Source organism: Peromyscus leucopus, chromosome 16_21 (genome assembly GCF_004664715.2).
Source record: "Peromyscus leucopus breed LL Stock chromosome 16_21, UCI_PerLeu_2.1, whole genome shotgun sequence".
NCBI lineage: Eukaryota > Metazoa > Chordata > Mammalia > Rodentia > Cricetidae > Peromyscus > Peromyscus leucopus.
In genome coordinates this window covers 44,292,371-44,302,106 of record NC_051084.1, presented here as the reverse complement: position 1 = coordinate 44,302,106, position 9,736 = coordinate 44,292,371, and the positions used below count along the sequence as shown (strand labels likewise).

At 48.8% G+C, this 9,736-nt stretch overlaps 1 long non-coding RNA gene across 7 annotated transcripts; it reads left to right on the top strand.

The window, feature by feature from the left end:
• Positions 1 to 2,486: 2,486 nt before the first annotated feature.
• Positions 2,487 to 8,109, top strand: LOC114690823. Of its 7 annotated transcripts, none has more exons than XR_005090097.1 (7): positions 2,487 to 5,353; positions 5,575 to 5,696; positions 6,059 to 6,355; positions 6,652 to 6,735; positions 6,907 to 6,920; positions 7,057 to 7,230; positions 7,950 to 8,109. It is a non-coding gene; the product is annotated as an uncharacterized LOC114690823 (long non-coding RNA). The 7 variants fall into 7 exon arrangements; XR_005090101.1 differs by lacking the exon at positions 2,487 to 5,353 and adding an exon at positions 5,360 to 5,487 and having other exon boundaries at positions 6,059 to 6,161; XR_005090099.1 differs by lacking the exon at positions 2,487 to 5,353 and adding an exon at positions 5,360 to 5,487 and having other exon boundaries at positions 7,075 to 7,230.
• The last annotated feature ends 1,627 nt before the right edge of the window (positions 8,110 to 9,736 follow it).

Here is a 9,736-nt window from a genome sequence, read left to right as displayed (position 1 = left end):
ACAGCACCCGAATCACCAGAATGGACCTGCCGAGGTGCTATTTCAAAAATCAACAACAAGAGCTTACGGAGCTTTTTGCGGCGAGGTGTGAGCCCGCTTTCTCCTGCGGACAGGGGTGGATAAGTGAACTTGGTCAGATACAGCATGCGCTCTTAGAGGTGACGCGCGGCCGCTCTCTCTTTCTGTTTATAATAAAGTTGTCTTAACGATGAGGCTAAAAGCTTACCAGCCATCTGGAAAGTTAGCTTTTAGCTGCACGATAGCTCACGAATTCTTCAGTCCCCAATCTCTGCCTCTCTCTCTCTCTCTTTCTTCTCTCTCTCTCTGTGGCAGGGGTGCTCTCCATCTCTCGCTCTCTTGCTCGTCTGCTCCCCTCAACACACACACAACAACACACACACACACACACAGGCAACACACCACACGGATAACTTTTATATGACCTCAATATCTGGAAGACATCAAAAACACTACGAGGATCTGGTAGTTTCTATCTCGTCTGCTGTCCATTGCCTAAAAAAGCAGAGGAACGAATTGTGTTGAGACAGATGTCTTGTCTGCACTTTTGACTATTCTTACTGGGGAAAGATGCCCTGAAATGACTAGCTTCTCTTATTACCCACAGAATTCTGAAATCCACCTGTATTTTGCCTAACAAAACTAAGTTTGGGTCCACACTAATACTCCCAATCAATCAGTTACATTGGAGTTGTTCTCCCACCCCACTGCCCCCAAAAATTCGTGCGCGATGAGATAATATCCGGCGCTGGGAGATTTACAAGCCTCACCTGAAAATATTCCCCCGCCCTTGGGGGATCTTTAATATATCATAAATGCGTTTTTGGGTGTGAGGGGGGTTCGGGGGATAATGTCCGACCCCATAGTGGCCGCTCCTGGCCCCCCGCGCCGGCGCCATCCGGTTGAAGTTTTTTGAACCTAAGTTGTGGTGGGGCTCGTTTATCTCCAAAACTCACAAAGGTAAAAAGAATTTCTTAAATCAGTTGTTCAATAGGATAGTCTGTAATCTGGCGTCCCCTCACCAAGTTAATATAGGGAGAGCGGATCGAATGTGTGTAAAAAGGGCTTTTGTTAGTTTTTTTTTCTCTTATGTATTTTGCGGGTGAGTGGGCCACGAAGCGCCACCCCGCTTAGTTCCCTCCCCCTTAGGGCGGGCCGGCCCTTTCTGGGTATTCTTAGGTTGGCGCTTGTATTCTTAGTGTGAGCATGGGTGTTTCCATGATAGATTGCTGTTTTCTGAAAGGACCCACGCAGATGGGTTGAAAAAGGTTTAGAGTATGTGCTCTATTTAGTTAATGTTAAGGGTTGGCAACAGAATAATAAATATGTTCTTTTTTTGGGGAACAAAAAATTTCGTACGCGACCGACGCTTATTAAGAAGAAGAGCTGATGTAGATCCTTTTTCTTTTTAAAATTGCCATTTTAAAAGGCAACAAAGTTTAATTGTGTGTCCATGAAGAAATATACCTTTTTTGTTAAATTTTTGTGTGGTATGCAGTTGCCCCGCCGAGGATTGAGAGTTCTCTGAATTAGTACTGATGATATGAAAAGCTTGCATTTTGGGTTTATGTTTGGGCCGGGCGCTGTTGTATTTTTTCCCTGGGAATTAGGGATGTTACTTATCTATGTTTTGTTTCCGTTTTGTTCTTGTTGTTTGCTTTTCTTTCCCCTTTTTTTCCCTTGTTTTTCTTCGCCCTGTTTTCCCCTGTTTGTTTTTTTTTTTTTTTATTTTTTTGTTTTATTTTTTGTTTGTTTTTTTTTTTTTTTTTTGGTTTGTTTTTTTTGTTTTTTGGAAAGACAAGGGGTTTTCTCGTTTTTCCTTCTGTTGTTGGGTTAAGCGTTTTGGGGCCGCGCCCTCTTTGAGCGATAGTCACGCACGCCCCCTGGGACCCGCCCAAACCCATTTTTTTTTGGGTGAGAACCCAGGGCCCCAGTTTTCTGGGGCCCGCCTCCCCCTCGAACCCCCCTCCCAAAGAATCGGCCTGGCCTTCGCTTGGCCCCTCACCCGCCCCTGATTGGGAGAAAGTATTGGCCCCGCGTTGGGGGAGAAAGATATAGTTGATTTTTAAAGGCCGGTGGCCCACCCCGCGGCGGCCCGCCCGCCGGGCCTAAGCCAACCAGCAACAAAGAGTGCAATAGCCAATTGACTGCCTTATTAACGACCCTTAATAGTTACTTATGGTTATAGGCATTGGAACTTTCCAAAACTCGGTCAGAGCTACCTAATGGCCCGCAATACTCTAAAATCGGCTGCCTAAGATTTTTACATCATCTGTGTGCGCGACATCGTAGACCCGCGGCGCCTCATGGAAAGGTTAGTAAGAAGGTCTAGAAGATGAGCGTTTCTAAGGAGTTGGTTGGTATATTCCGCGTCGGTAATGTCCCTGCCACTCGTTTGTCTTTCGACACGTCAAACTTCGTTTGCTGAACATCTGCTAAAATAATGTGACGCGGTTGGAGTCTTCTCGAGTTCTGTCAAGTTATGCAGAGTGTAATTGATGGTGGTGGTTACAACCGACTTGGTTGGGAAGTGGAATTGGGGCAAGGTGAGGGTACACTCTCTTCCAGCAGTCTGGTTATGGTGAAAACCGGAGGCCATTTAAAAGAACAAGTTGTTTTTATTTCTACTTCAGCTGGGGTTATTCCTGCCGGGGTGGGGGTGGGGAGAAGGAGAGAGAGTGAAAGATGCTGAAACTAAACAGCAAAGAAGAAAATAAAGAATTGGTGCTATGTTTTTAGTGTTCCTCTTTGCTCGTGGGTGGAAATGGCTTTTGGTGAGTCATAGGTAAGGATCGTTGTGGCTGTCTGAAGATGGGAAAGTGTCAGGAGTTTATCAGTTGTGAGGCTACTGTGTGGCTGGGCCTGCTTCTTCCAGGAGGCCATCTGGCACTTCTCTTTGCCAGCTTCTTGTTACCCCCAAGTGGAAATCCATGCTCCGTTGTGTGTAAGGGAGGCATGGAGCAAAGGAGGAAATTAAATTGAGTCCACAGTAAGAAAAAAGATGGGGGGCGACTTCTAAAGGTCCTTCTACCTCTAGGAAGCAGGTGAGCTGAGCAGTTGAGCGGTTGGAGGGGGCAGTTTATCTTGGGATGTACCTCTGCTCGCACCCTGGCTTTCTAGAGCATTGGGAGTGTTGGGGGCAATGAGATTGAAGCCTGTCTTGCTCAACACATCTGCCCAGCTCCTCAGCCCCTGGGTGGAAGCCCATAGCACCAGCATGCATCTGGTTCTGATGTACCTGCCAGGGTGGTATGGACATAGGCTGTGTGGCCCACACTTGACCTGCTTGGGATTAGCAGGTCCTCTGCTCAGCAGCACTAAAGCTTTTGATTATTTCGGAGCACTGGGTGGCCTCTTCCCCGTCTGTGAAGCCCATGGACCCCCTCCATACTTCTGTTATGTCAGAGTTAATTGCCCGGCAGTGGGGTGTCACTCATGGTGGGATGGCCAAGAAATGCTGCAGGGAAGGACAGTGTCCTCAACAGGTAAGAGCATGGCATGGGATTCTCTTCCTCTTTAGCTAGCCAGAGGGTCCTGAAACCGAACCGTCTTTTGAATGGGATAGTCCTTGGCATTTTCTCTTCAGTGGTTCCCCATGGACAACCCCCCCTTTTTTGCCTACCTTAGGCTGTAGGCACTCTGAGTGGGGTCCTGAAAGTATAACTAGTGTTGCTTTCAGTGGTCTGCTCATCCCAGGGGCACAACTTAACAAGAGAGCATCCAGGTCAGAAGCAAATGTCCTCTGTTCCTAAGTGTCCTGGGAACAAATTCCCTGCCAAGAGTGAACAAGAGGCAGGACTCCTCGTGGCTCTAGAGCTTTCCTACCAAGTCCGTGGTGGAGTGGGGCAGGGCTTGGGAACAGGGAAATTTAAAAAAAAAAAAAAAAAAAAAAAAAAAAAAGCAGTCAGTTGCCTTTTCTGGAAATAGGGTAGCTGCGGATAAATTGGAGACCAGGAAATCCTGCTGATAGAGAGAGGGAATAACGTTCCCCAGGTAGGATGGCTCTGTGGTCTAATCCACTTGTTCTGAGAGTTGTAGGATTCCGTGGTAGAAGAAAGACCAGGGCTCTCACTAAACAGGTCCTTACACTTGCTCCCCCCCCCCCCGCGCCCCTAGCCCCTATCCAAAGAGATCCACAGCACTGGGCTCTGAACGGACCTGCCTCTCAAGACACCTGGTGGAAGAACCTGGGGTTTCTCCAACTTGTAAGCTTTCAAAATAGACAGGAAAGGAAGGGAGAGCCCCCATCATTCAGATTAAGTCTCTTTAGGATCAGAAAACTTATCCATTACTATGGCATCCTTAGCATCCTTAGCATCCTCATAGGTGGCCCTTATAAGTTGTTCAGGATGCGAGGTAAGCTAGGAGGAGGCTGGCCTGTTCCCAGCAACCCAAGTATATGTTTCCTAAGAAAAAAAACAAAACAAAAACAAAACTCTGCAGCTTTAAAGATTTTCCCTAGCTAGAACCCATCTACTTTTATCAGGGTCTCATACAGGCAACCAGAGCCAGCTTCATCTCTTTTTTTGTGGCAAGAGGTTGCATTTTAGGAGGGCTCATTTGATCCTGTTTGCAGCTAGTGCCTCTGTCCCTGTCCTCACCTGGGTCTTTATATGAAAACTCCGCATGTAAGATCTTTACATTTTTTTTCTATTCATTTTGGCTAGAAAATTTGACAAGGCATAGACACATTAAGTTTCATGAACCACACTGGGCTGATCTACCAAAAGGCATCTCACTTGTATTTGGATATAGCCAAGGGTGGAGTGCTGTATCACTCACTGCCTCCTGAAACCTCACCAAGACTTTCTCACTGGCAGAAATTTCTAGAAAATCCTCCTGAGGCCATTCCTGGGGTGGCCCAGAGCAGCCCCGGCCTGTGAGGAGAAGGGAAAGGGGGTGAGGAGTCATGAGGGTTAGTTTGGGGGATGGGGCTCCTCTCTGTACCTCAGGGGAGCTGGGAGGCTCGGCTGGACAGGAGGTCTATCTATGTCAATCTCTCTGAGCTTCTGTTTGGGTTGAGTTAGGAAAGGAGACACCTTTTCTAAAAGGGGGAGTCACAGTCACTGGCCATACCTCACACGCACTTGTCAAACCTCTTCCTAAAGTTGTGTCCTCACCCCCTGCCCTGTCGTGGCAGGAGTAACATCTCAGGAGTTTTTGTACCTGCTCCTGGCCCTGAACTCCCGGCTCTGGACTTACCATTGTTTCGTTTGTTGTGCACTGAGTTCCAACCTGTAATTCCTGAAGTGATGCTGCTACCACTGACTTGGAGGGGAGTGTGGGAGCTGCCCCTGGAGCTTCAGTGTGGGGACGTAAAGCTATGGTCTTTAAGGTAGTTTGTTGTGATTGTTTCTTTCTCTTTTTCCCTCACCTGCACTGTGTAGATTCCAATCCTGAAAGACTCTCGGTGCTAAAGCAACGACCAAGTCATGGGCTTGACGGCTTAGAGATGCCTACCTAGTCTCTGTGGGTCCCACCTCATGGTTACGGGGGTGGGGGGGTGGGGGTGGGGATGACCTCTCTTCTACAGCAGCCCGCTCTTTCCTTTCACAGGCCACACTGACTCAGACACCCACCTAATCCAAAGAGCCTTCTCCATTTGTGAGCCTTCCTCCTCTTACTCAGCAGGGAGGCTTGCTTCTCCAAGTCACACTGCAACTCTCAGACAACCAAGAGTAAGTCACGTTTCTCCGTGGGGCTTGGGCCTCACAGCCTTGCTGAGCTGTCTGGGAGATCAACTAGAAATAAGTCCCCAAAGGCCCAAGCACAATCATGCACCCAAGCCCCTAGAGGCTTGTGGAATAACGGGGTTCTTAGGCTGGGCCCCTGGGTAGCTAGCCACACATCATTGACATCTTCCCCCTCTCAGAATAATCAATCTGCTCTGTATCCTGGGAGCTGGGGACAGGCCTGCTAGGTGTGTGGCTTTTGAAAGAGCCTTGATAGTGGGTTTGCAGGGAGCCTTTGTTACAGCTTTGTTAGAGCAAGCCTTCAGCAGCTCTTACAGGCCCCTCACCATCTTTCCCTACCCCTGCAGAGAAGAATTTCCCTGGGATCCACTGCCTGCTACAGATAGCTTCCTACCAAATGCTGGCTCCTTCCTTAAAAATCTCTCCCCCGGGTCTGGGCAGATGAACATGGTTCGTATGGCCTTTGGGACAGGGCCCTCCACCCCCATCCCCACAAAGCAGGCATTCCGAAAATGACCTCCCGATGTTGCTGCACATTATGGCCCAGTAACCTGGCCAAGACGTACGTACGCCATCCTAGCACGTCAGAGACACGTGAGATTGACACAGGGTTCAAAAGGGAGGAAGACACCTGACCTCCTCGGGTAAGGATCGTGACAGAAAGAGCTGATTGAGGATGCCAAGCTCTGCACTACCTGGCTTGCGCTTGCCCAACAGCAGCCAGGTTGCAGGATTTGTGGGTACAGTTGCTTTGCACTCAGTCGCCATAAGTATACACATCCTCTTTAGCCAAGGTACAGCTTTAAGCAGGATCCCTGAAGGGTGCTCTGGCACACAGACTGTTTACATACACACCAGCTTGCATGCACAGTGTTCTATATAGCTACCCCACCCCACCCCAAGCCTTCCTATTCCAGTTGTCTTCCTGTTTCTTTTCCAGGCCCTTCTATCTGCACACATACACACAGTCACTTGGAGAAAATCAAGTGTGTGTACCTCTCCCTGCAGATGGTGGATCTGTAAGGTAAGGCATTCACATTGGGACCCCTCAAGTTACCGTTTATTTATTTATTTCTGCCCCCAGTCAACCAGCTTGGGTTTCCTGGCAAGGGTTGGTTGGGGAGATACGAACGAAGTGGAGGCCTCATTCTCTGGGGGCTTTTGTTTCTCTCTGATGCCCTGGCTCACACTCCAGAACAAAGGGTTGAGGTAAGTGATTTCTCTTTTGCAGGGCTCCTCTGCAGGCATCCTCTTTGAGACTCCCCAGGAGAGCCGGGGCGGGGTGGGGGTGGGGGGTGGGGGTGGGGAGGGGCAGATCCACGGTAACTACTGCTGACCTTGCCAGCTCCTCCTCTTTGAGAAGCAGAAAGCCGGTTTCAGATGTTAGCTGCTCAGTCAGTGCCTTTGGGTGCCTACTACCTCTGCTCCCCCAAGACTGAAGAGTCGAGGCTGACAGCTAGCTACACACACCTCTCTTGTTAAAAGCGGCAAGGACAAGGGCTGGTGATTCACCTCAGAGGTAAAGCGCTTAAAGGAACCACCCCCACCCAGCCCCAACACACACACACATACACACACCACACACACACACACACACACACACACACACCTCAAAGCTGACTCCACCTTACAGTGCTCACCTAGCATTTGCAAGGTCCTGTATTCTCATCACCGCAGAAAACAAAAAACACATGGGACAGCTATTAAATAGCTCTTGGAAGAGGTTAAAGGTCTTTCTCTCGGGGTTGAGAATTTTTAAAAGCTCTTTTGGGTAGAAATCTTCAGGGGATACAACATAGAAATTAGACTTGCTGGTGCAATTTTAAAATTTGAAAGACCCCTCTCCCTAAAAGTGTCCATTAAAAATGATTCTATTTTGTTTGCCGACTGGCCTTTTTGCCATTGTGAGTCAGGAGAGTCTCGAGGCCAAGCCACTCACACGTTTGTTTTGCTTGTGCTAGTTTTGAGGTGCTGGTCCACTTTCTGATGAGATCTATTGAGTTTTTCTTTAGCTGTGTGTGTGTGTGTGGGGGGGGGTGTTCAGACTTAAAAACATACATGGAAAGCTAACCCCTTCTGTGCCAGCCCATTATAGGAGTCCTTAGAGCATGCCAGCTTGGCTTCTTACTCATAGAGATGAGCACTGTGTCTGGCCTGGGTGGAATGAGGCGATCTGACCCTTTTTTATTTCAGTGCTGACACGAGAGCCTTTGGAAACCAGTATCTATCTTGTTTCAGTGTGCCAAGTTCAAGCCAATGATGCGGGGTCCACCTTCTGCTGAGAGCCAGTCCTGGAAGGCACAACTCCTGCCTGAGCTCATGGAAGTGCTTCAGCAAAAGTTATTCTTGTTCATTAAAAAATAATATTAATAATTAAAAGATGTCTACGCTTCCCTCATGCAGTGTCTGTCTGTCCCGTCACTTGCACCTTGTGAGTTGTCTAATGTTAGGAACTTACAGACCCACAGCCACAGTTCAGATGTGTTCTGTGCTTTACTTCCTAGTCACTGAGTTGTGTGGACGATTTACACTTGATTTGCCTTCGCCTGGACTGTTCTCACCATAGGGTAGGGGGATGGGTGCACTTGGAGGAAAGACGGAATTAAGAAGATCAGTCTTGTGCCCCAAGTAAGTGACACAGCCACAACTGCTTCCTGATCCCCCCTGTAAGAAGGAGGCGTCCCATAGACCGGCCCCCAAGCTCTGGAAACTGAGTTTTACAGAGATCTTTCCCCCACCCCTGTACTCATAGCCAATTCCAGTTCTGTAAATTTCCCGTTGTGTTCCCATGCAAAACGCACGTGCAGAGGGTCACTGTCACCTCCTATCCCCCACTGGGCCACACCGCTGAGGCCTAACACACAACCAGAGAGTCAAAGAGAAAGCAAGACTCTTCTCATGTATTAGAAGGTTATTTCATAGTCGTCCTTAATGGGTCCACAGACAGCAACTCGCTACTTGTTTTCAAGAAACAGGTACACTTTCCCCTTCTTTTAAAAAAGCTAACAATGTTTCCAAAGCAGAAGGGAAATTACCGAGGTCCATTAGTGGCTTACATACAGACTCTGGCTGGTCTAGGGGAAACTATATTTCTAAATAAACAGCTCACTGTTTATTATGTGTGTGTGTGTGTGTGTGTGTGTTTTTTTAATTCAAAGGGGGGAAAAAAGGGAGCTGTTAACACATCCAAGAAGAGAGGGTATAACTCATTTCCCCTTTTGCTTCCCCTAAGTCCCGGGCTGCATCTAGTCAGTTGCCAGGTTCCCTATTTCTGCTTGCTGGGATGACCTGGGGACATGCCACTTCTCTAGTTTCCAGTTTGCAAAATTTTAAGGGCTGCAGGGGGCTGGTTCTCTGGGAATATTACCAGAGCCTTTGTGTGTGTGTGTGTGTGTGTGTGTGTGTGTGTGTGTGTGTGTAGCGTGCGGGGGTGGGGGGGTGGGGGGGTGGGGGGTGGGGGAGTGGGAGTGAGGGTGGGTCACATTCGCCACTGTTTTATCTAAAGCTAAGGCCCCTCACATTTTGTGAGCTTCGAAGCAAAGTCAGCAGGCGCCTTCCCTGGTGAGACATTGGGTGCACACTAGCGATTGGTATTCTGTCAGTGCGCAAGCCCGCAGAAGATATCGGGTATGGTAGGCCTGGGGCTCCCTAGTGTCCGAGCTGAGAGCCCCTTCAGGTGATCAATCACACACAGGATCTAGCAACAGGCTGGCCACTTTGGCGTCCTTGTGGCCCAAGAGAAGCAAGCCAAGGCCTGGTCCAAGTGTCCAGGGCTACTCAAGAACTCCATGCTGAGAAAGGCCTGCAAGGGCCCCAACGGCCCAAAACTTCCACAAAGCATCCAGCCCTGACCCCCCGCTGCTCCACAGTCCCAACAGCCAAGTCTCTCATACACTCCCAAACAACACGACCTGCCTGCACAAGGTCATTCTGCTCTGACAGCTTCGCCCTCCACTTTTGGAATGTTGCAAAAGAAGTCGTTTGAACCCCTGTCCTGAAGCAAAGCATCCTTTGGGAGAGGCACA